At 38.6% G+C, this 27,120-nt stretch overlaps 1 protein-coding gene across 10 annotated transcripts in view; it reads right to left on the minus strand.

Moving 5' to 3' along the window:
* LOC122795548 (muscular LMNA interacting protein) overlaps positions 1 to 27,120 on the minus strand; it is a 2,709,240-nt gene that overhangs the window by 493,515 nt on the left and 2,188,605 nt on the right. The window lies entirely within an intron of this gene.

Here is a 27,120-nt window from a genome sequence, read left to right on the forward strand (position 1 = left end):
CTAGTTTCAGTTTTATTTATATGACATTGTCTTATGGTCAGACCTAACAAGTGATGAACTTAAGCAAGGGTGGTGCACACCTATGTTAGCAATGACAAGCTCCAAGATGTTATTCTCCCAGTGGCTCTCTGACAAATTGTTCTAGGGCGTTTGTATTTGTCAGTGGTATTGACAAAGTCCAGAAATATCTGATCTTGTGTACTAGTGGTGGTGTAGGCTTCCCAGTCTAGATAACCTAGAAAATGGTATTGGGTTTAATGCTGTGTGATTCTAGCTCCTGTAGATATGCACTGTGGCTTTCTTTCATCATTCTGTAGCCAGCTTATAAATGGTATGAGGCCATTCTGATGGTTATTTGGATATGAATAAGCTCTAGTGCAGCATGCTGCTTTGCCAGGCTGAATGGGAGTCTCTTCTGGATATAGATTGATACATCTCCTCATTTTTCCCCTCCTATGCGATAGCTGGTCGGTAGCCGTGGTGGTATGGCGGTAGCGTTGTTACCTCACAGCAAGAGGTTCTCCCGTTTGATTCTCTGCGTGGCTTGGAAGTGCCTTCTGTGTGGAGTCTGCATGTCTTCCCCGCAGTTGGGTAGCGTTAGAATGACATGCATGCATAAATGGGCATGCCTTCATTGAAGGTTGGGCGTCGAGCTGGCACCTTGGTGTTTCATAAAAATCTACTGCCAATCATTAGCAGACTGGAGTTGTGCTGTGGCGACCCCTTACCAGGAAAAAGCTGAAAAGACAAACAAAACATGCAATATCTGGTCTAAATGTCTGGAAGGTTTTATAGCCATGCACACCCAGAGTGCTGCCCACTCTTTTAAACCATGTCTCAGTCACTACATTGTCTTCCAGGTCGAGAAGGGCTTGTAGGGAGTGAAGTTTCTTGTTCAGGCTCCTAGCATTGTTCAGTAATGCCTTCTTATTTTCTTTTGTTGTTTCCCTGTGTTTGTAGGTTTATCAGGTTGGCATTTCCTAGAAATGACACTAAGGGGGTAGATAATGTCTTTAACAATAATTGAAACTCTAAAAGAGACAGATGTAGCCCGTCCCTGGTAAAGCAGCATTGTTTGTAGATCTTATCCTTTCAGGTTGACAAATATTGGACCCCCTTTGAAAGACACTAAAAATCCAAGTCAGTTATTAAAGTCAATTATTTTTGTTCATATCCTGTCATCATACTTAGAGACGGTAGAATGCTACTCAATCCTAGGCTCATACATGCCTTGGACACATAGTCTAAGAGCTCCATCATGTTTCTCTTCATATAATCTGGGTTGATCCACCTCAGGTCATTGACACTGGCATGAACTGTGACAGAGTCATACTGGTACTTGTTGTTCAAGGACTTGAATGTATGTGTGATCTGACAGATCATGGCACCAGACAAGAAACTAACATCACTCTTTCCTTGCTCATCCTGGTAAAAGGCACGTCTGTATGTCTTACAGAGTCACCTATAACAGGAATGTTTGGTTGGGACAATGTCTGCCTTATTTGCACAGCATCTGTGAGTTTGTTACTCCTTGCGCTATGTGTGGAAATAAGCTGAACATATGAGTACCCTTTGTGCCTGTATTGTATCTTGCAGGTCTTTGAGGTTTAGGCAAGTAAATCTGTAGAACCTCAGCATACGATGGATTATATTTATAGTGATGGCCTTGAATAAGTGTGATGTATGGTGTACTGCTGATGATTTTGGTGTCTGAGTTTACTGTTTGTGAGATTTTTGCCTACAAGGATATTGTATATGTACATCTCCCACACACTGTGTTATACTGTTAGAGTAATAGATGATTTTTCAAACAGCACAAGACAATTCTTTCATTACTTCGAGATACCCATCTCAATCCGGCTGACTAGCGAAGTTGTGCGGAAGTGCTGGTCCATGATACCAACAATAATGCCTCTTGGGGCAAGGGTAACTATAAGTGCTTGGAGTTCAGATTGAGAATAATGCTTGGGTGGACTTTCTACTGAGTATTTAAATTTCAAAACAAAACAACTAACCTGGAAATATTGTTCTGCCACCAGCAAGAACCAGTAAACTAATTATAGTAAAAAAAACCACTAATTTAAGACTAAATTCAGTACAACCAGTATTAGTACACTCAATATTAAGCAATTTTATCAAAGTTCTTTAGCCTGGTTTGGAGTTTAAAGGGAGACACTTTGCAAAATGATACACTGGCCGGCAGGCACCTCCCAGCCAGCACTGCATTTAAGAACACAACACAGTTAGTGGGGAGGGGGAGAGACTCAGACTGTTTGAACAATTACACCCTTTCTTCTAAGCTGTCTGGCCTGAAACTACTCCAATGCAAAGACAAGTCCTGAACTAGCATGACATACACTCACTACACCAAAATGAAACCAGTGCTGAATAATAACAGTTAGACCACTTAAAATAGCAAAACTACAGTGCGAATGTGTACTGGACTCACTAATATAGACTTAAAGACCTTATCTAAAGGAGATACAGACTGTTAAATGAGTCATGTCAAGAAATGAAAACACGTATCTGTCTTTTTTCTGTCTCATAGATCTATTGCAATGCCTGTTACTATTCTATAATCTATAGCATATCATAAAACCAGATAATCATGTTTCTGTCCATAAACAACCATCCCTGTGCTCTCCAACATTACCTTAACAATTATTAACAATTATTTGACCATAAATTACTAGGTAAGAAGATGTTTTCATTAACCAAGGAAAGTCCCCTCCCCTACAAAAAAACACTGCTTCCGTTATATACAAAAACCTGTTTAAAGTCTCCAATACAACAGCTGAACAGATTTCCATGGGTAAATACAAGAGTCTAAGAGAAGAGCAAAATGTTAAAAATCAAACTTTCTTTTATTTCTTTAAAGGGTGAGAAAAATATGTATATTGTTTTGGTTTACCTGCATTTACTATGTCCACTTGGACCAAGCAGATACATTCTGTCAGTCTTAAGATTCAAGAGAAGTAAGTAAAGAATCACCTGCATGAATGTACTATTTATAAAATATAACTACCATCTTTTTTGGGGCAGCTAAACTTGCATGCATCTGATGTGGAGGACTTCAGCCTCCACAAACTCTATACTTAAATATACTAATTGCATTGTCAAACAACCACGGGGAAAAGGTAAGCAACTTGCAAGAGTAAATACAGTACCTACGTGAATTGCAATATCTTAGTCAAGTCACCAAATGAAAAAAAAAACAGCTCAAGAAAAGGAAATCTGGGGAAATGGGAGAGGGGCATTAAAACAAAGCTAGTTACTTATTAACAACTAATAGTGTAAGCCTATGATATCCTTCACATAAGCTAAAAGGGATTTTTCCCACAAGCTCTACTGATAGGGTATTATTCGACACAGCAGCAGAACTATGTATCTTTACAGCTATAATAGTCTGTACCAGTACAGAAAGTATTTTATTTACAAAAGTGTTCTTCGCCTGAAAGTGCTCAACATCTGTATCTTTATTTATGCATTTATTTGTTTGTTTAAACACCTTTATTTAATTATCACTTGTGACATAGGCAAATTTACATTTATATAAAAGTAATCAAACTGTTAAATTAACATTAACAAACATTATACTTCACATTTATTGGTATGTATCAAATAACCTAAGCAACATTACATAAATTATTCAATTCCTGACTCCCTTTTTTTAAACAAGAAAGATCTTTTAACAACGTAAGCAATCATACATTTAGATAAGTGAAAACAATCCACGCAGACACAATCCTAGTTGTAAGCATTATACATCACAAACCATACTGACACAATTCCAGATGCAAACATTATACATTACTTATAATCTTCCCAATCATTTTCAGTCAAACATTACATAGTTCATTTAAGTCCTACCTTCTTTTAAAATTCATCCTACCCTGTATGTATTGTTGTCACAATTCCCATTTTTTTCCTGTGTAGTTTGCTCCTGCCCTTTTCCAAAGATCTCAGTTCCACCTGTTTTATCTCTGTTATTATATTCACAACTTCTAATATAGTTGATTTAGATTTTGATTTCCATTTTCTAATAATTGCATGTTTGGCAGCCACCATAATTAGACACAGCAAGGCCTTACCATGACTAGGCAATTCCGATTCTGTATAATAACTCAGAAAAATCATCTCCTTCACTACAGAAATCCGCCCACCCAGCATCTCCTCCAGTGCATCCGACAATGAATCCTTAAAGTCAGCCAACCCACTGCACTTCCAGAAAATATGTTCCCAAGTATCTCTTTCTTCTCTGTCAAACCTCCAATATTTGCTATCTACCTGAGGAAAAATTCTATGGAGTCTACTTGGGGTATAAAAATATCTATGTAAACATTTCCAAGCAAAAATCCTAAATCTTCTTGATTTTGTTGCATGTTTGGGTGACATACATCTACAATTGTTTCTTTGTGAATTGCTTATCCGGTCTCTCTTCCCAATACTTTCTAAGGGACTATATTAGAACACTGAACATTCAAAATTTTGAGTGTTCTAATATCGAACCCTATGAATCGAAAATTGAAAACATCGAACATTCAGAACAGCTAATTTTTTCTTAGGGAAAAAATTTGCTGTTCCAAAACACATACACAAAACACAAGCACACCAAACAAACAGCAATCCACACACATACGCCTAAACTCTTACACCTAACCCTACACTAAACTATACATGCACCACTAACTATCCATTTACCTTAACCCAAACCCTAACCCTAAGGTCCGTCACTATCGCACAGTCACTTCACCCGTGCCCTAACCCTAAGTCACCTACCCCGCCCAAACCCTCACGTCCACACAATTGCACACTTACCTGACCCGCGCCCTAACCCTAACTCACCTAACCCACCTTAAGCCTCACGTCCACACAATCGCACACTTACCTGAACCCGACCTGTAACTTTCCATCACAGCGCTGAAAATACCGAAGCAACAGAAATGGACAACCAAATTCTTTCCCTAGGAAAAAATTTGGTTTTCTGTTTCTTTGATATTTTAATGGGTCAATATTAAAACACTCAAAATTTTGAACATTCGGTGTTCTAATATAGACCCACTTTCCAACCTCCTCTGATTGATTCTTATACTTATAATGCAATATTTTATATGCTCTACTAATTATTTCTTTTTTAATGGTGGTTTCTATTCTAGATTCTACTAAAAGTTTACCAGTGCTGGTCTTTCATTTAGGACCAAGCCAAACAAGTCAGTCCAATCCAACAAATGTAAAACGAAAAAATGGTTCCAAGTCACCAGTGAGATAAATCTGTGGTTCTTTATTATAAATCCAACAACAGACGAGCGCTTTCGTCTACAATGTGAGACTTCTTCAGAAGAAGTCTCACATTGTAGACAAAAGCGCTCATCTGTTGCTGGATTTATAATAAAGAACCACAGATTTATCTCACTGGTGACTTGGAACCATTTTTTCGTTTTTCATTTAGGACCACCCTATGTCTTTCTCTTTGCTTATACTCTTGATATTAATGCTTGATAGGAAAGGCAATCTCTAACCTGCAGTCCAAATAAATTCTTGGCCTCTTCTCATTCTATTACATTTCCCTCACTTATTTGTGCCCAATACCCTGCCAGTTTTCTCCAATAAATTCCAGCCCCCTCTTGCCTATTGTCTACATCCCTAATTGCAGTCATCCTTATCAACAGAATCCCCTTTATTTATTTATTTTTTTTTACAAATGTAAAAAAATGCACAAGCCCTGGGATTCATTAATAATCCTGTTGGCTTTGTGCATTAGTGAGATGAGCAGCAGTGCTCGTTGAATACGCATGCTACTCAGTCCATGTACAAGCTTCTATGTTCTGTTTCTTGGCCAGCAGCAGTGTTGGTTGTCATGAAACGGTGCAGGGAAGCAGAAGCACACAATGCAAACATAACTGCTTGCCTATAGGCAAATGTATTATGCAGGCACATGGGGACAGCTTATCTGAATTAATGGCAAGTTGATTAAAAGAAGTAAGATGCAGGGGATTTTAAATGGAGAGAATGTACACATAATGCAATGTTAATAGTGCAGACGTAAGTATGAGAGGAGGGCAAATGGAGAATATGTACTCAGCTAATGCAGTCAAATGTGATTATATCACAAACATTTTAAACAGAAAGATATTGATATTGCTGTCATAATAATTAATTCTGTTCCCAATTTTTTACCCATGTACATAACTAAAATCTGACATGCTAACAATATATGTGAGAGGGACAATATGCAACACTGTAAGAAAGGGGAGTAAAAGTGATATTAATGTAGATAACATAAGGTGAGATAGCTAGCAAGGACAGTGGACACACTAGGGGCTATTCACATAGACTGCAGTTATTGAACATGGCATGTATATACAGGGAATGCATGTGTGATAAACTTTAAATGAATATTTTGTTATAATACCAAAATAATAAAATAAACATCAAAACATTACTTCATTTGATGCATGGAGCTAAAGCAGCACTTTATTTGTTAAACAAACAACAAACTTGCACCTCAGCTTATACTTCTGAGTTCACAAAACATTTAAAATACCAATCATATTGTATAAAGCTAAATCAATTAAACTTCCAGCTTCTTACTCTAGAATTATTGAATAATTGTAGATTTAATGACGTGATTAAGTTTAATTAATTTAGGTATATATATAATATGACTGGTATTTTAAATGTTTTATGAACCTAAAAGGTGCTAGCCAAGGCACTACATGGTTGTTTCTTTGACAAATAAAGTGGTGTTTTAGCTCCATGTGTCAAAGGAAGTAATATTTTGATGTTTATTTTACTATTTTGGCATAATAACAAAAAATTTGTTTAAAGTTTACTGGAAGTGGTGGAGTTTCATCTCAATTTTAATTTTTTCCACTTGCATGCTGAAGAGAAGATATGGGCCCCCTATATTAATGAACAGATGCAATGCCTAAGTAGGGCATTTGATTTGGGAGTGATTAATGGTGGAAATGTGATGAATGGAAGTGGAGCAGCTATATATACTGATAATGAACAGTGTTTAAAGGAGGACTTTGTGTCGAATTTAATGTGTAATGTACAGAAGGAGTTGAAGCATTCTACCAAAATCCTGTTGCTACAGCAGTATTTGCTGCATGAAATTGTCCCTATAAGTCTTGTGGTGACTGTAAGACTTTTTCTTTTGGGGCTAAGTTTGCCTGTCTTAAGGGTTGTTGGGAACAGATTGCTCTTAAATTTCCTTTGGACTTTATTTGTGTATTGCTGGTATATAATAAGCATCAAACAGAGCTGTTAAATGCCAAAATTAACAGCGTATTTGACTCAAAACCTACCTTATCAGAAGGTTTTAGTACATGATTGGATGAGCAAATTAATAAAGTGTTTGTGGAAATTAGAGTTGTTGAGGAAGAGTTAATATGCAAGAAATGCTAGAAGTTACAGTGAGATAAGAAGAGATTTGAGGAAACCAGTTGGTTTCTATTGGAATGAGCTATCTTGTGACAATGTCAGCGGCAACAACAATAGAAGAGTAAAGCAGCGAATGATGGCAGTTACCAGAAAATGAGAACATTTCTATATACTTCAAAGTGTGGGCAGGGTCAACAATACATTTTTTCAAAGCAGAATGTTGAAAATAAGAGTGACAGAGCAACAAGTTATGACAGAAACAATGGGCATTGTCACTAATTATCAAGATGAAGGGGTAAGGATGAAGAAAAGGTCTGGATATTTTTGTAAGGGACATTAAAAAGGAAATGGTGAACTCAAAAGTTTTTTCTACTAATGTTTTTGGGAATGTGCAGATGAATGTCACACTAGGAGTGTATTAAATAAGGGACTGAAGTTTATTCCTACTTCTAAGATTTGTCTTCCTGAGATTTTGATGGATCTGTTGTTTTTATTACGTAAGTTAGAATTAAACATATTTTTTTTATACAAGGTAAAAATGCAAATGTTAAGGAAACCTGTTCAGATTATATTGTCAGATGTTTACATTTTAAAAGTCAAAAGAAGTTTGTTCCTACTTTCTTAATAAGGCAGCTTTAGTTTTTTATAATATTGTTAAGAGTAATATGATTTCATATGTTAATAAATGTTCTAAGTATGCAGTGAATTTTAATTTAACAAAGGAGGAATGAGCTGCCTTAAACATTTGGAAAATGATATATCAGTTGTAGTTAAACTTGCTGATAAAGGGGATAACATAGTAGTAATACAGGATGATTTTTTTTTAAAACAATGGTGTTATAAATTGTTAAATAATGCTTTAGATTACATCCATTCCAGGAAATTCAGAATGGGATTATTTTGTTAACAGAAGATTTTAGTTAAGAATGATATATTGTCTGAAAAACTTGGTGATATTTTGGTGGTAGTTAATCCTCTCACTCCTTTATTTTATGCATTATTTAAAGTGCATAAAAACATGGATAATCCCCCAGGTAGACTGACTGTCTCTAGGGGGAGTGTTCTATTGGAGAGAATTGGTGAGATATTGGATACGCTGTTTAAATCCTATGTGATCCAACTAGCTTCATATATTAGAAACACTCAATGCTTTTTAAGTAAATTTAGAAAAGTGTCATGGCAAAAAGATATTTTTTTGGTAAAGGTAGATGTTAATAATTTATATAATCCAATTAAAAATGAGTTTGGTTTGAAAGCTATTCCTCATTATTTGTCAGATATTAGCGGATTACAATGTATATTGGATTTGATATTTTTGCTTTAAATAATAATTGTTTCTTTTTTGATGGAAAATGTTATAAACAATTTAGATGTATGGCAATGGGGGCTAAGTTTGCATTAAGTTAAGCTAACTTATTTATGGGTAGGTTTGAAGAAGGTTTTTTGTATGAGGATCAATATTTGGTAAATTATGCTGTTTTTATAAGCATTATGTAGATGATTTGTTTTTAATTATTAGGGGTCCTCAGAAAGTATTTATTAAATTTATGCAAGTTCTTCAAACTAATTATTTTGTTTTGTCTTTTGAGTTTAATATTCCAAGATTAAAATTCATTATTTAGATGTATTGATATGTTTTAATAATGAGACATACTTGAATTTATATAGAAAGAATACTTCAGTAAATACTTTTTTGTTTGCTTCTAGTGCACACCCGGTACATCTTATTAAGTGTTTGCCATATAGACCATTTTTTACAGATAAGTCTTTGTGTTCAGAAGATAGTAATTTTCAGGACATGGGTATGGAAATAGTTCCTAGATTACTGGCTAGAGGCTATAAGTGTGATCTTTAGGTTTCGATGTAAAGTTGAAGAATGTAAGTGGAAGGTGCACAATACTAGAATGAATAAAGCTGGGGATGAAAATGAAGATGTATTTTTTGTAACCCATTATGCCCCGTTTATTGAGGGGGTGGTACATATTCCTCAAATGGCATTGGTATATAGTAATATCTGATGAAGTATGGAGGAATGTAAAGCTAAATATTTCATATAGAAATGTGTCTAGTACTGGGAGCCATGTGGTTCATACAGGCATGAATAATGAGTTTATAGTAAGGGAGTGTAAAGTATGTAGACTTTGTAAGCATATGGGGAGGGATGAGAGTTATGTTATTAAGGAAAGGTTATTTAAGGTTCCTGGATTTTATAATTGCTATCAGAAAATAGAAGTATATGGACTTGCTTGCTCTTGTACAAAATTTGATATAGGAAAAAGAGCAGAAGTGAGGATATGAATATAGGAACATATCAGAGATATTAATAATAATTCTCCCACTAGGCCTGTTGCATCATATTTTTTTGAAAACATACCTATGTCTTCAATAAACTGTGTGTAGGTTCAACACAGGACCTACACAGAGTGTTTTCACATACGAGATATTGCTCATCACAGGGCATCGCACCATGCATATTAATGATGTGAGGGCCACATAAGTAAGGTTTCTGAGCATGTACCAATGTTGCTGGCCTTGAAACCTGTAATATGAATGTGGATCATACCTTCCAACCTTTTTGTGCAAAATATCTGGACAAAGACTAAAATAATGGGGGGATAAAGGGCCAAAAGTAGGGACAGATTTACCATATTGTTCCTATAAATGTAAGAAAGTTGGTAAAATAATGGGATTTGTGTTAGCATGCCTTTTCTGAAGGATGTGAAGCATGAAACTGAAATGATTGTCATTATGTATTGACTTCAGTCTTCAGTCATTTTCCAGAAAGCCACACAGTTTACAAGGAACAGCCCAAAAATATGATGCAAACATCTGGACATTCTGAACAATTCTGGACAGTTGGGAGGTATGATATGGATACCATGTCTGTGGAAGGTTGCTGGCCATAAAAGTGGATTGTAGGACAGTGTGGCAACTGCTTTTCCCTTACTCGAGTTTTTCTCATTAAAATTTGTTTAGGGCACTGCCATAGATTGTTTTTCTGCAATTCAACTATGTCTCCTTTTTTTTTTTTTTTGAGGCCAGTGTTTGAGCAATGTGATCAAACTGGAGAAATGGACAACCCAGATTGCAGACATGACCCAAACAGCCACAAACATAAACTGGATGCATTCAATTAATGCTGTTGGCCATCACCCAAGTGATATTTTGCTGTGATTAAAAGTGAAAACTTTACAATGGATACTAAGATATCATGTCACTAATCCTGTGGCAGCAGGTGTTAAGTAAAAGTGTGGAGTGCAGATGGTTCAGGGTGTGCAAATTTTGTTTTACTGTTGTGAGATTGCAGATTATAGCAATGAAGTGCAACATATATATTTATTTTTTCAACCTTCTTGTGGCAATAGCTGTAAGTGTAGGAGAACAATAGACATGGCCCATTTTACTTTCTTGCTGTACTCTGCCTGAATATTGTTGATCTCTGTCTGCATTTTATTTTGAATTGAGAATTTTCATTTAAGGTTTGGTTACTTTTATTTTGTATCTTATTCTTGTATTACATTTGTTTTGTTTTAAGTTTTCTGTTCTGTTGGAGTTTTAAGAGGTCTTGGCTTGGCAAGTTAGAAAAGTTAGCAAATAAATCCTTTACAAACAGTGAATAACATAAGCTAATTAGTGGGAGCAGGTGACAAAAAACATCCCTCATTTATCTAGAAATATCTCTAGCTGGACACTTGCAGCAGCTGGAGAGGCCACAAAAGTTCCTCACCAAAAGGATAAAGGGTCTCAAACATCTGTCCTATGCTGCCCAACTGAAAGAACTCCAGCTCTATTCAGTCGCTTACCGCTTGCTCAGAGGTGACCTTTGCCTAACATACAAGGCCATGTCAAACCCAGATTTGATGAATATGCTTCACCTCAAAAAATCTAGATCCATCAGAGCCACAAGGGCGAGAGACTTAAACCTCGACACGGCTATTAATAGGACGTGCTGGAGGGATAGATTCATCACCCAAAGACTCCCTATGCTGTGGAATAAAATCCCGGTATATGTGAGGCAGAGCACCTCGCTGGCCTTGTTCAAGAGAAATCTTGACCAATGGATGGGAGATCGCAGATATACCCCAGGGATTACCTCAGTGTCACTGCTTGACAGAGGCACAGCAAAATAATGGGTATAGTTCCCCATACTAAAGGGGTGGCGTAAGCCACAAAACTATGGGCTAGGCTTGTAAATGCCCTCGGGCAGATAGCCTAGTATGAACCTATAAACCTATGAATGCTTGTTTGTTTTTCTTGCTGTACTGTGAATATTGATGATCTCTGCTTGCATTTTATTTTGAAGTTTTTCATTTAAGGTTTGGTTGCTTCTATTTTGTATATTATTCTTGTAATATATTTGTTTTGTTTTAAGTTTTGTGCTCTGTTGGGAGTTTAAGAGGTCTTGGCTAGGAATGGTTAGAAAAGTTAGCAAATAATTCCTTTGCAAGCAGTGAATAACATCAGCTAATTAGTTAGAGGACATGAGAAAGAGCATTCCTCATTTAGCTAGAAATATCTCTATTCAACTGGACTGCTTGTTTGTCTTGTTTGCTGTACTCTGCCAGAATATTGCTGATCTCTGTCTCCATTTTAATTAAAATTGAAGTTTTTCATTTAAGGTCTGGATACTTCTATTTTGTATCTTATTCTTGTATTACATTTGTTTCATTTTAAGCTATCTGCTCTGTTGGAGTCTTAAGAGGTCTTGACTAGAGATAGAAAAATTTGTGAATAATTCCTTTGCAAACAGTGAATAACATCAGCTAATTAGTGGGATGAGCTGAGAAATATCATTCCTCATTTAGTTAGAAATATCTCTATTTAACTGGAGTGCTTGTTTGTGTTGTTTGCTGTACTCTGCCTGAATATTGCTGATGTCTGTTGGCATTTTATTTTTCCCAGCCATCCACATAACTGTTGTATTATTAAATGTGATGGCTTTTGATTTGCCTACCCCTACTATAGCATAGACTAGATTCAGACCTGCTGAATCTAGTTCTGTTTGTATAACTTGAGCACCAAACCAGGCCATCATTTGTTGCATAAGGCTCCCCTGCAGGACTGTGCAGTTAGAACTCATCTGACTGCAGGTTGCTGGAAGAGGTCTCAGTTTTGAGAGTTTTTTTATTGGTTAATTTGTTTATCAGTTTGTTCTTGTTTGCTACATAATCACCAGGTTTGTGTTTGTTTTAGCAAAGCTCCACAGAGTTTGGTGACCAGCTACTGCTCTGCTGTATTTATCTGATCAATCCAAGCCATCTGCTGATCTCTGTAAAGCTTAAGTAGAATTTTTCACTGTATATTGAACTTTTGAACTGCATTTTTACCATATCACTGTTTATTTGAACTGTTTTATTTTCCTGAAATTGTTACACTTTGCTGTAGCATAGACTAGCTTCAAGCCTGCTAAATCTAGTTCTGTTTGTATAACTTGAGCACTAAACCAGACCATCTTTTTTGTAGAGGGTTCCCCTGTACTCTTGTGGTAGGAGTGTGCAGTTAGAACACATCTGATTCAAGGTTGCTAAAACAGGGCTCAGTTTTGAGCTTTTTTATTGGTTCATCTTCTTTCGGCTGTTCACATTAAGGGTCGCCACAGCGGATCATCTGTTTCCATTTCTTCCTGTCCTCTGCATCTTGCTCTGTCACACCAACCACCTGCATGTCCTCTCGCATCACATCCATAAACCTTATTTTAGGCCTTCCTCTTTTCCTGTTACCTAGTAGCTTCATCTTTAGCATCTTTTTCCCAATATACTCAGCATCCATCCTCAGCACATGTCCAACCTGGGCTGACCCTCTAATATACTTATTCCTAATCCTGTCCACCCTTGCCACACCCAGTGCAAATCTTAACATTTTTAACTCTGCCACATCCAGCTCAAACTCCTGCCTTTTTTTCAATGCCACTGTCTCCAACCCATATAACATAGCTGGTCTCACTACCCTCTTGTAGACCTTCCCTTTCACTCTTACTGGTACTCATCTGTCACAATTCACTCCTGACACTCTTCTCCACCCACTCCATTCTGTCTGTACTCTCTTCTTCACCTCTCTTCCACACTCACCATTACTCTGAACTATTGATCCCAAGTATTTAAACTCATCTACCTTCACCACCTCTACTTCTTGCATCCTCACCATATCTTTATCCTCCCTCTCATTCACACACATATATTCTTAGTCCTGCTGACCTTCATTCCTCTTCTCTCTAGAGCATATCTCCATCTCTCCAGGGTCTCCTCCACCTGTTCCCTACTCTCACTACAGATCACAATGTCATCTGCAAACATCATAGTCCATGGGGACTCCAGTCTGATCTTGTCTGTCAACCTGTCCATCACCATTACAAATAAGAAAGGGCTCAGAGCTGAACCTTGATGTAACCCCACCTCCACCTTAAATGCATCCGTCACTCCCACCACAGACCTCACCGTTGTCACACTACCCTTGTACATATCCTGTACCACTCTTACATACTTCTCTGACACTTCCGACTTCCTCATACAATACCAGAACTCCTCTCTAGGCACCCTGTCATATGCTTTCTCTAAGTCTACAAAAACACAATGCAACTCCTTCTGACCTTCTCTGTACTTCTCCATCAACAGTCTCAGAGCAAACATCGCATCTGTAGTGCTCTTTCCAGGCATGAAGCCATACTGCTGATCACTAATCATCACGTCTCTTCTTAACCTAGCTTCCACTACTCTTTACCATAACTTCATGCTGTGACTGATCACTTTAATCCCTCTGTAGTTACTACAGCTCTGCACATCACCCTTATTCTTAAAAATCAGTACCAAAACACTTTTTCTCCATTTCTCAGGCATCCACTCACTTTCCAAGATTTCATTTAACAATCTGGTTAAAAACTCCACTGCCATTTCACCTAAACACCTCCATGCCTCCACAGGTATGCCATCTGGACCAACAGCCTTTCCATTCTTCATCCTCTTCATAGTTATCCTTATATCCTCCTTGCTAATCCATTGTACTTCATGATTCACTATCCCCACATCATCCAACCTTCTCTCCCTCTCATTCTCTTCATTCATCAACCCCTCAAAGTACTCTTTCCATCTCCTCAACACACTCTCCTCGCTTGTGAGTATGTTTCCCTCATTATCCTTTATCACCTTTACTTGCTGCACATCTTTCCTAGCTCGGTCCCTCTGTCTAGCCAATTGGTACAGGTCCTTTTCTCCCTCCTTAGTGTCCAACCTTTCATACAACTCTTCATATGCCTTATCCTTAGCCTTTGCCACCTCTCTCTTTGCCATGCACCTCATCTCCTTATATTCCTGTCTACTTTCTTCATCTCTCTGACAATCCCACTTTTTCTTTGCCAACCTCTTTGTCTGTATATTCTCCTGCACTTCCTCATTCCACCACCATGTCTCCTTGTCGTCCTTCCTCTATCCAGATGTCATACCAAGCAGCTTTCTAGCCATCTCTCTTACTAGCTCTTGGTTATTTTATTTAAATCAGTTTACTCTCATTGCTGCATAAGCATCCCGTTTCCTCAGGTCTGTACTTGTTTGCACATCGCACATTATCGAACAGTGGTGGGGACCATTGGTGGTTATAGACACAAACACGTCTGCCTGCAAATTTTCCCTTAGTTCTCTGCTGGTGCTCCATCTGTGAGTTTGCTTGATTTTCTCTCACTGACAGGTGATACATTCAGCAAAGCTCCTGAGGTAACAACACACATCCTACCCACTAGCCTTCATATTTTCTGTTCCCTTCTTCTGTCCTCTACTTTACCTGGTCCTTCCTGTCCTCTCCCGGTTTTCTGACCACATCAACTTACCTAACATTATGGATGGACAATTTCCCACAGTTTCTCCAACCAGCCTGGTTAACATTGGCATCCTGAGGCAATGTAGCAATTGTCTCATGTACACTGACAACCTAATTATTCTAGTCCCCACAAATTCATTATGAGAGAGATGCATCTATATGAAGAACTTAGAATCCATGCTCTCTCATTCACCAGTCATTTCATCTGATACTAATCAGGTTGTCAGCATGCACACCTCACAGCATGCATACCTCACCTCCTGCACCTACCAAACCAATGAGATGTAAAACTACGTATGCAGAGGTCCTTACCAGAAACTTATCTAAACATTAGAGACCTTCCAAACACAAGCACAATTCACATAACACATCCATTGCAGACTATAGTACATATAATATATCACACACCAGTGTCTCACCAGTCAAGCCCCTAAAGCATATCACAAAAGCAAACATCTTAGTCATGCGAAACTCAATTGTGAGACACAAAGGTATCCCTCTCATCAGGATGGATAAGGAAAAAGTCACAGTCAGCTGTCTGTCAGGTGCCAGGATACATCATATCACACATGTATTCAAGTCTCTCAAGTCTGTCAACAAAAAGTACTGTTATGACTGTCATAGTCCATGTTGGTGTAAACAACTTGAGACAATCTTCACTGGACTATATGAAGAGAGACATGACTGAGCTCCCTGACTGTGTGTGTCCCCAGCCTTAAGCAGCATTTTATCTGTGCCTAGGATGATACCTCAACACAAACAGAAATGACTGACGTCAACAATTGGCTTAGTTTCGGGTGTCATTCAAAAGGGATCCAGTATCCGTCAGCCTGGGAAAACATGGTCAACGGAACTTGATGTTTTCGCACAGATGGTCTTCATCTGCCACCCCTGGGATTTTGGTTAATGGCTAAGGTTCTTGTCACCCCCATAATGCCTTTTTAGGTAATATCACAAGAACAAAGTTCCCTACTTAAAAATACCCTCTTAAAACACATCAATGTTATGCTGCTAAACACTAACAGTCTAAACCAGAAAATGTATTCACTGGAAGCAGTCCTCGCCTTGAAAGATGCTGACATTTGTTCAGTCACTAAGATCTGGTTTATGGCCGCAGAGAGCCCCCCAGCTATACCAGGCTACATTTCATTCCACACAACTGAAGGCATGAGAAATAAAGGAGGTGGTGTATCAATATTCATTAAAGATAAATGTACCTCTAGATTGATTAAACAGCACAATTCCCATGAATTACTTCAGGTGCATTGACAGTAGGTAAGACCCCTCTTCAGTTCATTGCCAGCTATAGGACCCCCTTAATGAATCAGCACATCCACTCAACCTACTTGGGTCTACTTGAGCCAGTCAAGATACAACCAAACACCCTGGTTTTGTGTGATTTTAATTAGTCATCCATTGATTGGGTAAATTATACGTGTCCTGACTCACTTGCCCAAAGGTCCCTGGACTTTGTTAACTCCAGTGCCCTGGAACAGCTGTTTGACACACCCACAAGGGTCTCAAACATCCTAGATCTGGTGTTCATCAGCATGGGGGACCACTGTACCACCTCCAGTGTGTGGCCATTCCCTGGTAATATCTAAGCACAAATCAGACTCGCTAGAAGTAAGTATAACATAACACACCCCCTTAGCAACAACTAGATTTAAAAACTTCTCCAAGGCCAATTACAACCTCTTATGCAACAGCATAAATGGCTTCATAGCCCCTCCTCACACTGATGGAACAGACACCTATACTGAGTTATACACTTATTCTTTATACCAGCACATGTGCAATTGTATTGAGTCAGCTGTACCTGATAGAACCAAATCAAGATCTTCAAGAAAAAACAAATCTGCCTGGTGACAATTGCCATTATTAGGCTATAAAATAGGAGAAATAAATTGCTGTCTAAGAGTAGGGAGGAATGGTCTCAAAACTGGAAACACTCCCTCCTCAACTTAAACAAGCACATAAGACTCCTAGTGAAGTCCTCTAAAGCTAACTATGAATCCAAATCAGCTTCCATAACTAAGGATAACCACAAGGCATTCTTTATTTACATCTGTAACCTCAAAGGTAAATCCCAGATTTGTGCTGAACTTGTAGTTAATGGTACTACATATACAGAACCTGCGGATATAGCAAACCTCTTGGCTGAGAGGTTCAGTGAAAGCTTCACTCCCCTGTCCCTGAAACATATACCTCAAAGCATCCCTAGCATCTGTCCCTCACCTAGTATCTCTGAGAAGCAAGTCTTAATTGCTCTCTCCAAGGCCAAAAAACACAGAATCTATTGGACCAGACAACATCCTGGGCTGTATTCTACATTGGTTAAAACAGCAATAAGCATCACCATTGGGCACACTTTTCAAACACAGCCTAAGCACTGGCTTCATCCCAGTGGAATGGAAAACAGCTACAGTCATCCCTTTGCACAAAGGGGATGCATCCACAGACCCTGGGAACTGTAGACCCATTAGTCTAACCAGCATTATCTGCAAGGCCATGGAATGAATCATCGTGGACCTTATTAACAAAGATAGAGGAAATCATCAAATGCTTGACCCCACCAAATTTGGCTTTGTCAAAACGAGATCATGCCTGTTAAACTTGGTGGACTTCTTCGAGACAGTTACAAAAGCTGTAAACAAGTGCAACTCTGTGCATATGGCCTACCTAGACTTAGCCAAGGCCTTTGACACAAACTCTCACACAGGCATTATTGATAAACTCATCCAGCTGGGTATCAATCCATATATTGTCAGTTGTGTTGCAAACTGGCTCACTGATAGAACTCGTATGGTTAAAATAGGGGACTCCACCTCCTCCAGCAAACCAGTAGCCAGTGGTGTTCCACAGGGGTCGATTCTGGGACCCCTACTGCTTGGAATCTACTTCTCTGAAGTACAGGCGAAAACTAAATGACTGTGGCTGACAAAGTTTGCTGATAACTGCAAATGGGAAGCAATCATTGAAACAATAGTGATGTCAACATCCTGCAAGAAGGTCTTATGCAGACTAATGACTGGTGTCAAAGTCATGGCCTTAAACTTAGTGCAAAAAAAATGCATTATCATCCCCTTTGGCAAGGGTGATGTTCCTTTAAACTACCAGATCAATAGCAATACCCTAAACACACAGTCAGTGGTGAGTGATCTAGGCAGACAGGTAAACAGCAACCTTAACTTTGATCACCATATCTCCATAGTGGCAAGAAGAGTATTTTATATTGCTCATCTCATAAGTAAGGGCATTGCCTCCAGAAAAAAAAGAGATTGTAACCCCCCTGTGCTCTTCACTCATCAGGTCAATAATAGACTACAACACTCCCTTTAGTATGTTCCTTTTCAAACACCTGCAGCAATTGGAGAGACCACAAAGGTTCCTTACAAAGAAAACTGGTCTTCAAGATATGTTTGATGTGGACAGACTGAAATCAATGTCACTTTACTGTGAGGTGACCTCTGTCTTGCATATAGGAATCTCTAACCCAATTTTAATGGAAATGCCTCACATTCACAAGTCAAATGGCACACGGGTCACTAGCTTAACGGACCTTAACCTGGTATGTGACATCAGCAGAACTTGCTGTTGAGATAGATTTGTCTCACACAGGTTGTCCCACCCTTGGAACAAGCTTCCTACTCATGTTAAACAAATCTTCTCATTGGCCCTATTTAAATGTAATTTGGATGATTGGATTGGTACCCAGTCACCCCAGGGTTCCATCTGTGTCCTTTTTGAACAAGGGCAATAGCTGCTGATTGTCTGTCTAAACCAGACACCCTTGGGAACAAGGGATTAAATCCAGCTAGGCTTGTAAGGGCCCTGGGGCCATTAGCCTAGTAACCTCCTATGATCCTATGACTAGCACATTTACACAAGTGTCTCAATACTAAATAATCTTGAAATTGCAGTACTTGCCAATGTTTTGCATTACTTAACAATGCACAAACTCAGTGCCCGGCAGTGCACACCCTCAATGCATGACATTTCCTAATGTTGCAAAACCAAAATATGTGCACTGTAAGTACGTGAGACATGCAATTGGCAGGAAAACATCAGGACACAAAATTCAATTGGCTGGAAATACTCATTCTACATTAAGCTTGAGCTATGGTAGACATATCTGGTGCTGCTGGTGACAAGAGTGCACTTGTGAGCACAGAGATGGGGTGTTCAGGAGTCCAAAGTCTTTATTGGACATCTAGTTAAGGAGTATGGGCCCTGGTTGCTGCAGCAGGTCTATTCAAGTTCAGAATACAAGTCTGGAGCCTGGAATAATATTATCAGGGCTTTCCTCAGTGATATAGGTGTCTCCCGCACTGGTGAGCAATGCAGACATCACTTTAATGACCTGCAGAGAGGGAAGCAGGATACTCTTGACAATTGGATTGAGACATTTAGTACAGGGGGCACACCCCAAATGTGTATGTATGTATCAATTTCAATGAGTAAATGTAAGAGCTGAAAACTGGATATAGTCAACACTGATATTCGTAATGGTATTCTGCTCTGTTTTTTCCACAGCTGTCAAAGAGCGAGCCTAGAATTTGAGGTCCCATGCCACATGTTTGTTAAGGATGCGAGAAGCATGTGGTATGTATTAATCAGAACACTACTATTCTAAGTAGTAATTTAATAATAATAATAATTTTAATAGTAATTTAGTAGCATTAAAAGTTAAGGATGGCTTAGCTGTTATTTAATACAGTTTTATCAAATTGAGCATGCATATCCCAACTGTAAAAGAAAGTATACATGCCTTAGTCTGTAGCACAAAGCAACAGTTTCATATTCTCAAATAACTGTGAGCATGCATCTCTAAACTGTAAAAGGAAAGCATGTATGCAGTAGTCTGTATGACAAAATAACAGTACAGTATTAGAGAGTAGTCAGCAATTGTGGGTTCTAAAAAACACACTTCCCAAAAAAAATAATACTGTTAGGTTTTCACCATTATTGCAATGTAACTTCAGACTTCTATACCACTGGCACAAATGGTCCTCTGTAAACTGTAATTAGCATAATTGAAACATGTATATGTGCAATATATGCATGCATCAAGGATTGGTGGCTGCAGTCTGTATTATGGTGTGCCTCTATTATGAACTGGATAGTCTTAAAAGTAATGAAGACATTTGTTAGGAGTTTATAGAATTAAACGCAAAGGTAACAGAATAGTCAAACAATTGTATCAGTGCATTGTATGTCACATATAAAGTTACTAATGTTCTTCCTTTTTTTCTCTCACCCCACTCTTATTTTTTCTTCTCTCTCTTTCTTTTTTTAAACTACAGCACAGTGAGATAGGCATGCCCACGGGATTCTCCCGTCCCTCACTCCACTGGCTACAGCACAGCTGCCCGACATGTTTGGTGCATGACCTGGCAGCACCCCATCTGCTGCTCCTGCACTACCTGGCCCCATAGGTAGTTCTGCCCCAGAGCATGGGCCTGTGGCTCCCTCTGGGAACAGTGGTGTAGGTGGTGACTTTATCACCTAAGAACAACTGCCAGGATGGTGTATAGGATTGTGCACAGCATTTTGGGTGCATGCCTACACCAGATGGAGTGCCTGCTCTCCATCCTGATTTAGAATGCCTGCAGGAGATGCAGACTTCAGGCACTGCAGTCAGTGTCTCAGTGAGGTGACAGTGATAGCAGTCCACTAGGTGAGGACTAGATTCTCACTGTCAACCAGCTTGATGTGCATAGGACCTCAATTTTCCATCCTCTCCCCAACCATGGTGTTCACCCACCTCTTGTGTCTTTCACCATCCCTGTTACTTGTCTTGTTTGTCTTGTCTGTCTGCAATTGTTTCCTTGCCTACCCAAGTTACCTCACCCAGACATTCCTACATCCTTTCATGTTGTATAGCCAATTAGACTGAATCAAGTGTGTCAAGACAATATGTGTGTCAAAAGGAAAGTTATGTTGGGGATGACATTTTTTGGGCAGGTGCCTTTCTTTTGAGATAGAGAGAGGAACGTTGGGGAAAGAACATAGGTATATCTAGGTCAGGTAGGATGAGTAGGTGAGGAAGCAATTGCAGACAGACAGGACACACAAGACAAGACACAGGGATGATGAAGGACAAAAGAGGTGGATGAACACCATGGTTGGGGTGAGGGTGGGAACATCACAAACCCATGAACATCAAGCTGGGTGACAGTCAGAATCGAGTCATTACCCACTGGACTCTCATCACTGTCACCTCACTGGACCAATGGCTGCAGTGGCTGCTGTTTGCGTCTCTCTGTGTTATTCAGTACAGTGATGGAGAGCAGAGTCTCCATCCGGCATAGGCTTGCACCAACTGTGTGCAGCACAATCCTATGCACCAACCCTGGCAGTTCATCGATGGTGATAAAATCACCACCTCTGCCACTGCTCCTGGAGGGAACTACTAGGCTATCCTGCGAGGTAAAATTACCTGAGGGGCCAGGTAATGCAGGGGCAGCCGAGCAGGTGCTACAAGGTTGCATCCAAGATGTGTTGAGCCTTGGTGCCATAGCTGGTGGAGTGGGGGTAGATGGATCCTGTGGGGCAGGCCAACCCTGCTGTGCTATGGGAAAAAAATAAATAAATAAATACATAAAAAATAAAAAAGAGAGAGAAGATAAGGTTTGGGGTGAGAGAAGAACAAGAGAGAACATTAGCAACTTCACATGTGGCATACAATGCATTAATAGAATTATTTTACTGAGGAAAACCAAAGGCAGGCAGACGCGTAGGTAAAAGCAAACTCCAAAATTTATTTAGTAAGCGCTTTCGGAAATGGATTATACCTTTCCTTCTTCAGACAAAGTTAAAAAACATCACTTCCTGTTTAAAAAGAGTCAGTTGGCTAAATTAATTAGTTAATTGGTAACAACTATCGCAACCAGTTGTAATACAGTAAAAAGTGTATGTATATAAGGCACTAAAAAGTGTACATATAAAACTAGGTTTTTTAAAAACAGAGTAAGTGTCTTGTGTAAAACCAAACATCAGGAACACTATCTATTCAAGGCTAAAAGTTTAAGCACACACTTGATAGACAGTGTTTCATTAAGACCTGGGGAAAGGTAAGAAGCTGTCCTAATCTGCCATTTTAATTCCTCTATTTCTAAATTCAATTGCCAAGGACCACCCCTCGCGTCCACCCTAATTTGCTGCAACACAAAAAATTTAAAAGAGTGGTTTGGAAAATCAATAATGTGCCTGGCCAAAGCGTTGGTTTGATCCTTCTTCCCAATAGCATAAAGGTGTTCGTAAATAAGTTTTTTCACTTTTCTTTCGGTTTTCCCAATGTAGAAGGAATTGCAATTTTGGCAACAGGCACAATAAACCACTCGCTAAGATTCACATGAGAAATGACCTTGGACTTTATAATTAACATCCCTTATAACAATTTGCATGTTAAGGTTTAAAAATTTACATTGTTGACATCTGCCACATTTCACCATTCCGTTAGTTCTATTTGAAATGGGGTTGGATGAGTATTGCAAAAGGGACTTCAGATTTTTACCTCGCCTAAAAGTGATATTAGGTCTATCACCCAAAGCTTTATGTAAAATAGGGTCCTCTTGGATTAGAGCCCAATTTTTATATAGGGTATCCCTAATGAAAGAATGGTCAATATTATAGGTACAAAAAAATCTTACTGTTTGATCATTACCCTTAATATTTGACATCTCATCGTTGGGAACTATAACCGCCTCAATACTATCCTGTGAAACCAAAAGTGGCCTGAAATGCCCACATTTTCTTTTATTAATGACCTCAGAAGAAAGGCTTGCCACCAAAGTAGCAGGATAGCCCCTCTTTAAAAACATGCCTTCTAATAAGGCACATTCTTCTAAAAAATCTCTCTCATCAGAGGTCATTCGAGCTGCTCTAACCAGCTGCCCCTTAACTACTCCTTTTTTCTGATAATATGGGTGGCAGCTGGTAAAATGGAGGAAGGAATTGGAGTATGTTGGTTTTCTGTAAATAGAACTCTTAAACCTTCTCTCATTAACATCTTTGCTCAAAAGAATATCTAGAAAGGTGATCGTTTCCTTTTCCACAGAAAATGTGAATTTCAAAAAACTAGTGAGGCTGGTGATAGAATCAATAAAGTCCTGCACTTTATCAATTGGGCCCTTCCACAACATAAACATGTCATCTTGGTACCTAGTGTACCAAGCAACATTGGCTTTAAACAGGGAGTTCTGGAATAGCATGGAAGCCTCCCAGTGAGCCATAACGCAGTTTGCAAAACTGCCCCCACATGGGGATCCCATAGCTATTCCAGATTTTTGCAGGTATAAATTCCCTTCAAACCAAAAATAGTTGTTGGAAAGAACAAGCTCCAACAAAGTCTCAATAACAAAAATCATGTTGTTTCCAACTCCTCTTTCGTGGAGGAAGTCTCTAACCCATTCAACACCTAAAGATTGAGGAATGACTGTGTAGAGATCTCTTACATCCACGGTAAGAAATATGTAGTCCTCTCTAAACGGAATGGTGTTTAACTCACTTAAAAAAACCCACGAATCTTTACAGATTTGGGGTTCATTCTCAATAAGTGGCTTCAGGATGCTATCAACATATTTTGCACACCCATATGTGATAGACCCGTGGCCGTCAACAATTGGTCTAAAGGGAGGATCAACCAATTGTTTATGAATTTTGGGTATACCAAAAAAGGCAGCGACTCTGGGTGCTGCAATAGTTAGATAATCAAACAGTTCAAGGTCAATAGATTTCTCAATAAACAGGTCGTCTAAAACTCTTTTGATTTTACTATAGGCAATGTTCAACTCATTAATGCTCACTAACTGATAAAAAGGATTGTCTAAGTGGACCAACATATAGGTAACATAAGTAGAATGGTTCATACAGACCAGGCCCCCTCCTTTATCAGGTTTCATTAGCCATATTTGACAGTCCTTAAGAAGTTTAATAAAATCCCACTCATGTTCTGAAATATTATTTCGTCTTTCATGCAATGTAACCCTTTTATTATAAAAATTCCTAAAATCAAGCTCACATACTTTGTCAAAAGAGACACGATTTGGATAAAGGGGTGGATTGAACACACTAGATACTCTTAATGAGTCAGAACAAAATGATTTAGGGCCAAAAACTACGTTAAAGTTAATTTTTCTAACAAATAATTTAAGGTCCATAATAGTAGAAACCAAGTCCATGTCAGTGTCGGGGACAAAGGTTAGTCCTAAAGAAAAGAAATTAATAATGTCTTGAGGAAAAACAATGTCCAAGTAGTTGTACAGAAAAAAAATCACCAGCCGAGTTAGGTAAAACTCTGGGAGCTAGGGATATAACATCAACTACCTCCTGCATTGATTCTTTCTCTTCTAAGAGTGACCCTGTTGATTGGGCATCCTCGGGTTGGTGGAAGCACTGGTCTGGCGCCGCTGAAAACCCCGAGAACCTTGTTGGGGCAAATTGGCACCAAAATTGTTGTCATCAGAACTGTCTATGTCAACGTCTTGGCCATTGTTGTTCCCATTAAGCCTTGTCCCCCGATTATTCTCAAAACCTTGACCATTAGCTTGGTTTCTTATACGCTCACTCCTCCTTAGATCATGAGGTGGATTAGGATCAACATTGTGAGCATCAAAGTTGTCCATAGGAGCACAATTGTCATTCAAAATATTAAGGTTGTTCTGTAAAGAAACTAAAGGGGGAGGGGGGGTAAGCGGTATCAGAATTATATTGTTGAACATCCCTAGATATTTTCTTCCACTTAGCCCCAGCCAATTTTAAAATAGTAGCTTCAATACTAGTAAACACTCTTAAATACTCGTATTTATAGCGTAAGAAGTTAGAGTCAGAAAGGATGTCTTTTTCAAGTATTTCAAGATCTGTTTTCAGCCCAATGATTTCAGTTTTATAGTGGTTTATTAATGATCTTATAAACTCAAAACCTTGCTTATTGAATAGTGCAATTAGTTCCAAATGAAAGTCAGACTGGTTAACAAGCCCAACTGGATAGCGCCATTGTCTAAGCCCCTTGGGCACAATTTCTTTACTGAGACATTCTTCCAAATAACTGATTTCAAGCTGTAACTTTTTGCAGCAAAATAATTTGTTATCAAAAAGGTGAATTTTACATAAAGCTTTGGGTGATAGACCTAATATCACTTTTAGGTGAGGTAAAAATCTGAAGTCCCTTTTGCAATACTCATCCAACCCCATTTCAAATAGAACTAACAGAATGGCGAAATGTGGCAGATGTCAACAATGTACATTTTTAAACCTTAACATGCAAATTGTTATAAGGGATGTTAATTATAAAGTCCAAGGTCATTTCTCATGTGAATCTGAGCGAGTGGTTTATTGTGCCTGTTGCCAAAATTGCAATTCCTTCTACATTGGGAAAACCGAAAGAAAAGTGAAAAAACTTATTTACGAACACCTTTATGCTATTGGGAAGAAGGATCAAACCAACGCTTTGGCCAGGCACGATTTTCCAAACCACTCTCTTAAATTTTCTGTGTTGCAGCAAATTAGGGTGGATGCGAGGGGTGGTCCTTGGCAATTGAATTTAGAAATAGAGGAATTAAAATGGCAGATTAGGACAGCTTCTTACCTTTCCCCAGGTCTTAATGAAACACTGTCTATCAAGTGTGTGCTTAAACTTTTAGCCTTGAATAGATAGTGTTCCTGATGTTTGGTTTTACACAAGACACTTACTCTGTTTTTTAAAAAAAAACTAGTTTTATATGTATACTTTTTAGTGCCTTATATACATACACTTTTTACTGTATTACAACTGGTTGCGATAGTTGTTACCAATTAACTAATTAATTTAGCCAACTGACTCTTTTTAAACAGGAAGTGATGTTTTTTAACTTTGTCTGAAGAAGGAAAGGTATAATCCATTTCTGAAAGCGCTTACTAAATAAATTTTGGAGTTTGTTTTTACCTACACGTCTGCCTGCCTTTGGTTTTCCTCAGAATTATTTTACTCTATTCTGTTAACTTTGCTTTTAAGACTACCAACTTCTAACAAATACCTTTTTAACTGTTAAGACTACCAAGCTCATAACAGATGTACACTATATTACAGACTGCAACAAGCAATCCTTGATGTGTGCTTATATTGCACATATGCGTGTTCCAGTTATACTGATTACAGTTTACAGCAGGCAATTGGTGCCACTGATTTAGAGCTCTGACAGTTCATTGTAATATCGATGAAAACTTAATAGTATTGTGTCTTTGGGAAGTGTGTATTTTGGTTTTTGAACCCACAACTTCTGACTACTGTCTAATAATGAACTGTTGTTTTGGCCTCCAGACTAATGCATGCATACTTTCATGTTATAGTTGAGAGATGAATGCTCGATTTGATACAACTGTATAATAAACCAATAAAAGTGTCTACTTTTAATGCTAATATAACAGTACTGTTCAGATGCATACATACCCCATGCTTGTTGCATCTGTGCCAATCTAGCAGCATGGCTTTGCACATTCAGTTCTCTATCTGTGATAACTGTATAAAAAACAGAACAGAATACCATTATGAATATGAATCCTGACAATATCCAGCTTTTAACTCTTACAAGTAGTCTATGTAAGTGATATTTACACATGTGTGGGGTGCCCCCAGTCCTGCATTCCTTGATCCAATGGTCAAGGGTATCCTTCTTCCTCAAACAGAGGTCTCTGTAGCTATTCACACATGGTTCACCACTGTGGGGGATACCACTAGCACTGGTCAAAGCCCAGGAAAGACTATTCAATGCCTCTGACTTGTAATCCTAGCCATGATAGTCCCTCTGCAAATGTTTGGGCTCATATTCATTCACTAGGAGTCCAACACACACTTTGGACTTCTGGACACCCCATCTATGAGCATGGAATCTCAAAACCTCTCCACAAACACGTGCCATGCCTACAACAGATCAAGACCAATGTAGA

Source organism: Protopterus annectens, chromosome 2.part2 (assembly GCF_019279795.1).
Source record: "Protopterus annectens isolate FY-2018-M chromosome 2.part2, PAN1.0, whole genome shotgun sequence".
NCBI lineage: Eukaryota > Metazoa > Chordata > Ceratodontiformes > Protopteridae > Protopterus > Protopterus annectens.